Source organism: Lathamus discolor, chromosome 3 (assembly GCF_037157495.1).
Source record: "Lathamus discolor isolate bLatDis1 chromosome 3, bLatDis1.hap1, whole genome shotgun sequence".
Lineage (NCBI taxonomy): Eukaryota > Metazoa > Chordata > Aves > Psittaciformes > Psittacidae > Lathamus > Lathamus discolor.
Genome location: NC_088886.1, coordinates 53,060,372 through 53,067,793, shown reverse-complemented (window position 1 = coordinate 53,067,793; position 7,422 = coordinate 53,060,372).

The window sequence follows — 7,422 nt, the reverse complement described above, 5'->3', positions numbered from 1 at the left end:
TAGAACAAGACAGAGTGGCTTTAAACTGAAAGAGGGTAGATCTAGATATTAGGAAGAAACTTTTCACTATGAGGGTGGCACAGGTTGCCCAAGGAAGCTGTGGCTGCCCCATCCCTGGCAGTGTTCAAGGCCAGGTTTGATGGGGCTTTGAGCAACCTGGTTTTCTGGCAGGCGGTTGGAACTAGATGATCTTGAAGGCTCCTTCCAACCCAAATCATTCCATGATTCTATGTTCTCCTCCTGCTATATATAAATGCAAAGACAGATCATAGGAAATGTGAAAGAAATCACTCTTTTCCACTCCTTGGTAGGGTCTCAGTTAGAGCTGTGTCCTGTGTCTCACAGTAACCTAAGCCATAGCTGCAAGCACCACGTTTTTTCTTTTGGAGAAGTGCTTCTGATATTTTCTATCACAAAGCTCTTTGAGCATCTTTTGATTTGTTAGTAACTATTAATTATTTAATAAGCTGTTTGCACAGTTTAATTCAGATCAGAATTTTACAATTGGATACATGTCTGTAGATAGCATATGCACTTGTTCAAGAATTATTTGAATACCAAGGCAATTGGTATTCAAAACAATTGTTTTGTGAAGGATAAAACCTAGATCCGTCAAGATAATCTCTAAAAAGCAAACTGCAGATAGACTCCCTGCTGCTTCTCTTATGAAAAAACTGAGACCAAGCAGAAAATGACAGCACATAATTATAACAAAATAGATCTATTTGTTAGCAGTTCTGTGGTGAAATTTTGTTATTGGCAGTAATAACAGTATAAAGGTTTACATTCAGCTGAGGGCATGGAGTGTTATTTACAATGGGGTCAACATGTCTCTGTAGAGTTCTCTATGAAAGGAACATTGCTTTAAAAAGAAGAAAAAAAAAAAAAAACCAAACTGCCAGGCTATTGAACAATGTTATGTTGCTATTGTGTCACTTATTCTCTTTTTTTTTCTTAAGACCTATTTCTGCCTAATCTAAAATATTTTCAAGTCTCGAGTAGTCCCACAGAACTGAAAGCTATCTTCCAAATATATTTTCTAATCCAAATTTTTAAACTGTTTTTATAAGTACTTAAACACACATGCTACAGTTCATTTACTGGTTATTCCTAAAGATTTGTCTTGAATCTTTGAACTGAGTAGAATAAATTCACCAAAGAGTTCACAAAATGAAAAGTGTTTAGTAGATGGCTGGCTACTAATGAGTACCAGAAAAAACAGGAATGAAATATGGTATTGATATGAAAAAAGAGGTAAAAAAATCTTGGTATAATGTGGTAGCTTGATAAACTGCCTTTGAAATATGAAAAAGAAAAGCAGAAATTTCGTACAGTGGTTCCACTCCTGAAAAGCAGAGCTGCAGCTGGGCTCTGAGGGTCTGGGGTGGTATGTGAGCCTGGGTTTACCCAGAGCAGCTCCATGACCCAGCCCTTCAGGTGGAGCTGGTGTGAAGAAATGGAAGTTGTGATATCCTGACTTCAAAAGGTGCTGGGTGTAACAGCTGAAACTGCATCCATTGCACTGTAAATGCAAAATGTGCATAACTGTACATAAATGCACATCTATTTTATATAGCATGGCATCCCTGCTCTTGAAGATCTTACTGAAAAGTGCTGAAAACTTTATACAGGCTTTGCAGCAGAAACTGCATATGTCTGAAATTCATCTAAATGCTTTTTGGATTTCTGTGTGTCTGTGCAGCATGGAGATGATACAACTGTCACATTTGTACAGCTGTCTCAAGTGGTAATTTTGTAATTAGATGAAGCATAAGAACAATAATTCCTTATTGCATACCTTTAATTTACTGTATCTAACTTAATTTCTCTACCCTGTAATTATATTTTAATTCTATAGATCCTGTGATATTTTCTAATGTTTGTGTCTGAAAATGAAGTTACAACATATGTAGAATAGTCTTCCTCCTGAGACCTAAACTTATCTTTAGGAAGGAGATAGGAAAATAGTAAGATTTTAATGTCCAAAAAGTATTTATTTATTTGAAGGAGACTGAATAAACACAGAGACACCTAGCAAAGTAAACAGGAGTAGGAAGCAGAAGTGCAGATAAAATGTAGAGAAAGCTAAGAAAATTTTAGTCTGAGATGAGTTTAGATTCTGTAAAAACTCTACATTACTGTTTGATAAAAGGATTATAAGAGATTAACAGACATTTCAGACATTCCAGAGTATTGTGTGGTAAATATTGCTCATCAGTGCCAGTAAAAAGTGTTAAAACTATTTAGACTACTGTGCCTGTAAGCAATCTGTTAAACAGTCCACTGAATTGCTTGTTAGTAAACCAGCTATTAAGAAATCATTAATCTTTTAATAAGTGGCATTAATGTAAAATATATTTGAATCTCCTTATGCTGATGTTAAATAAGACTTGCAGGTTTTTTTGGTTGTTTTTTTTTTTTTTTTAAGATGTTCTTTTTTTCCTTCCAAAAACTTGAGAAGGATACTTTAACAGACAAGACAAAACTGTAAGCTGTTAAGTCTTGCATGTTTGGCTTTTTTTATTGTCTTTATTATAAGTAGGTTTACTACTTCGTAAGATCAGTTAATTGTCTTACTACAATACTAAGGAAGTATGCTTATTGTCTGGGGAAAAAACAAGAGAAGAGAGAAGGCATATCAGCATATAGTTACATAAGTTAGAAACAGCTCACAGCCAAAGGGCTTTAACTCAACCAGAAATGAATATTGTAGTGCTTGGAGATCCTTTACCTTCGCAGTCATTTCTCTAAGGAATGCAATAAAAACATTTCCAAAACACAGTTACTGACACACACTTCTAACTAGTTTGCATTTTCTCAACCTAATTCATTGCAAATCAAACCAAAGTTAAAAGAATAACCTACCTTAACTCCTTTAAGAAATATGCATGTCTATTTTTTTTCCCTTAAAATAATTATCCTCATAGATAAGCTAAGGAAGTGTGGGCTTGACGATCAAGTAGTGAGGTGGATCAAGAACTGCTTGAAAGAAAGAAGGCAGAGAGTTGTGGTCAATGGCACAGAATCTAGCTGGAGGTCTGTGACTAGTGGAGTTCCTCAGGGGTCGGTGCTGGGACCGGTGCTGTTTAATATTTTCATCAACTACCTGGATGAGGGAACTGAGTGTACCCTCAGCAAGTTCGCTGATGACACAAAACTGGGAGGAGTGGCTGACACACCAGAAGGCTGTGCTGCCATTCAGCGAGACCTGGACAGGCTGGAGAGTTGGGCGGGGATAAACTTGATGAAATTTAACAAGGGCAAGTGTAGAGTCTTGCATCTGGGGAAGAACAACCCCATGTACCAGTACAGGTTGGGGGTTGACCTGCTGGAAAGTAGCGAAGGGGAAAGGGACCTGGGGGTCCTGGTGGATAAGGAGGATGACCATGAGCCAGCAATGTGCTCTTGTGGCCAAGAAGGCAAATGGCATCTTAGGGTGCATTAGAAAGGGAGTGGTTAGTAGGTCAAGAGAGGTTCTCCTCCCCCTCTACTCAGCCTTGGTGAGGCCGCATCTGGAATATTGCGTCCAGTTCTGGGCCCCTCTGTTCAAGAAGGACAGGGAATTGCTGGAAGGAGTCCAGCGCAGAGCCACAAAGATGATTAAGGGAGTGGAACATCTCCCTTATGAGGAGAGGCTGAGGGAGCTGGATCTCTTTAGCTTGGAGAAGAGGAGACTGAGGGGTGACCTCATCAATGTTTACAAATATGTAAAGGGTGGGTGTCAGGATGATGGAGCTAGGCTTTTTTCAGTGATATCCAGTGATAGGACAAGGGGCAATGGGTGTAAACTGGAGCATAGGAAGTTCCACATTAACATCAGGAAGAACTTCTTTACTGTAAGAGTGACAGAGCACTGGAACAGGTTGCCCAGGGGGGTTGTGGAGTCTCCTACATTGGAAATATTCAAGGCCCGCCTGGACAAGTTCCTGTGTGATGTACTGTAGGTTACCCTGCTCTTGCAGGGGGGTTGGACTAGATGATCTTTTGAGGTCCCTTCCAACCCTTGGGATTCTGTGATTCTGTGATTCTACTGTCTGGAGTCTGTTTCTTTGGTTGTTTGCTACCCAACTTCTATAGCCTCCTGTGTGGTATTGTGTCAATAAGGAACTATCAAGCCTGGGAAATGTGGTTGGAAATTCAGTAAAAATGAAATGTGAAATTGGGGTGGAGTTGTTGTGGGGAAGAAGCTGTTTCACTAAATGACCGGTAACCTCTGAAGAGACTTAAAGTGCCCTCTACTGAAAGTGTGATATTTTTACATGCAAGCGGGTTGCAGGGCTATTTGTGTTTCCTTCAATAGGAAATGGACAAACTTGTAAGGGAATTGGAGATTTAGAAAAGCTCAGATATCTGCTGAACTGCTCGACTTCATGTCTGCTTTTACTATTGATTGACCAGTGGAGAAGACCAGTGCAGAGAAATATGATGGTGAGATGACATGAGGTATTTTTTCAGTTAGGCATGACCTCACAATTCATGAATGGCAGTATGAAGTGAGACTACAAATGAATTACGTGGGAACATCCTGATGAGTAGGAGGTGTTTTTGATCAAATTCTAGCCACTACAGAATCCCTAAGCTTAGAAGAAATGTGTTTCGTATTGCAGTTCACCCTACAAAAACAAAAATGGAAGTAACTTGTATAGACTGAGTTACAAGCTGCTTTATTTATCCATTAGGTAACAATTTCTTGCAGATAAGGCTTGGGTTTGCAATAACTACTTTTTCATAGACCTGATTTAAGCCAATAGGATTTGCACCTGAATCATTGTTCGGAAATACATCAGATTTTTGGTTAAATGATTTCTTAGCTGAGGTTTAGCTTCCAATAGAGACCTTTAAGGACTGTTTATCTACAAGTCACTTAATTAGTGGACATAAAATCTAAAAAAAAATATTAGAGAGAGCTTTTCTGAGATCATCTGCAATGTTTCATTTTCTGGGGCAATGAGAATACAGCACTTTGCAGTTCTGTCAGATCTCTGCAATATGATTCTTACACTGAGATGGATGTAAGTGCCTTAAAACTGCCTATGTCAAAGAAGTAATTTCATAAAACCTGATGTTCATTGTTATTCTTTACCTTATGGGTGCATAAGAAGGTTTTGTTACCTCTGATTGTTATTAACTCATACAACTAATTAGTTTGAACGATGCTCAAAATTTTTTCTTCAAAGGGCTGTAAGAATGTGAATGCTAATTATGAATTTGTCACTTTTTAGCAAAATATTTCCGCTGTGGAGAGGAAACATAAGGTAAGCAAAACTTGCTTAATTTGAAGCTTGTAATGTACTCTGACATGACTGCAAAACCCTCCATGTAGACTGGAAGAACTGCAGTATTTTCACAGCAGAATTTGATTTTTACTGGACATGATGTAGAGGAAAATTGTTATGTAAATGCAGCTTTTCCTCCTGATAAAGACAATGAAAGTTCCTTGAAATTTAGCCTAGAAGTATGCAGTGTTTTATTTGAAGTTATTTGCTCTCTTGAATAACTTTGAGGTGCATATTTCTTTCATGAAAACCTCAAGGTAGACAGTAATGCAAGCATCACCAGTTTTTTTTTTTTTTAAGCTAAGAGATGAAACCACTCCAAAACCAGGCAACACCAATGCTGTGGATGGCTGGAGACAATGGGAAAAGAATGGCAAAAGCTATGTAAATCTTTATACTGCCATGCTGGTGAAAAGATAACTGGATAAAAGGATCAGTACTAAGGGCCTAAAAAGAAATGTAATGGTCCTTCTGTTGAATATCCCACACCTTGTTGGAGCCTCTTGAGCATTTGGGAAATGTCAGTACAGATACTGTTACTCAGTCCAGGTTCTTCCAGGATGCAAATGTGTCTAGTAGCTTTTCAGGTTGATCATGTTTTGATGTCATGTGGCTTTAGCCAAAGAAACTCTAAAAGTAATGTGTTCAGTCAAGTTATTTATATCTGACACTTGAAGCAGCGGAGAATCAGGGTCTTTAGCACTTCCAGACTTGGCATTCTAAAGCAAGCCTAGAGGTTGCAGTCTGGATAGTCATACAGAGGGGATGTGAGATTCACTGGGTAATGCAAACCAGATAAGCTTTGTTGGAGCTTGTGAATATGGTTAATGTTGTAAGTAATAGCACAAAAATTCAAAAGTGTCTTATTATGAATTTTGATCTTAAGCCTATTTTATGTCTACTTAGAACATATTTTCTTAAGAGTGAAACAGCTCTGAAGATGACTATCTAGCCAATGTAGGCCTGGTGATCCAGGGGCGTGCTTCTGGCTACCATTCAGTCCTCATGAGATTCCTTTGTCGCTGAAAGCATTGTGCTACAGTCATGTGGGCTCCTGCCACTGGCTGCAGGTGGCAGAAGGCAGCATCTCAAAGTGAGAAAAGATGCTGTCCTGGTTTGTGTGCCTGGGCTACTGAAATGATCACTAAACACTGAGTGTGACCCTGACTGTCAGTGCTTGGGAACATGCCTTAGATTGTCCTTTCATGGCCCTGAATAATGTTTCTTTTTACTGCCCAAAGCTGATAACTAGGATATACTGACATTTAGATGTCATATTTGGTCCAGATAAAGGCTGAGGGGAAAAATATACCTATAGATGTGTGTAGAGAGATGTGTTTTGAATTTGTGACACTTGCATTCTCCAAAAGGGTAAGAATGTCTTGCTGTAATTATGTGGTTCACTAACTGTCCACCGCTTGTGGGGCTCACCTCACTCATGGCTGAATTTGGGGACCTGTACATTAATTTTAACTCTGATGACAACTGGCTGCAATGTTCCCTGTTGTCACTGCAGCCATGGAGGTCAGGCCTAATGATATGCCAAGAACTCTGTGACAGTTTGCATACAGACATCGTTTACTCAGGTCTCAGCACTGCCATTCTCAGAAGATGAGGAGGTATTGAACTGTCAAATCAAGACTGAGCAGGTGACAGCTGATGCATTTTAGATCAGCTGCCTTCATGACTGATTTAGTAAACCCAACTGAGAGCAAGAAGGTTTTTTCTCCTTCAATATTATGCTCTTAAAAAAAAAAGAAAAAGAAAAAGAAAAAACCAAAGCTGTGAAAATGTGTATTTTTATTTTTAAACATTACCCTTTATACCTTCTTTTCACTTTGAAATCTTTAAGTGCAAAAATGATACAGGATGCAGGATCTGAGAGGGTTTTTCTTATGGAATGAATTGAGGCAGAGAAATATTTTTATCCTTTCCACAGCTATATAACAATTTAACACCATACTCTTTCAGTCAATCACTCTACCTGCTGTCTTCTATGTATCATACAACTGCTTTAAATAGGTAATGCTCAAAATAACACAGGGGAAGGAGGTAAACACAGCAGTAAAATGGGCAGAGGGTGCTTTAATAAGGGTTATTAATAAGAGGAGGGTAGTTTCCATTGTAATGGTGCAATAAATTCCCC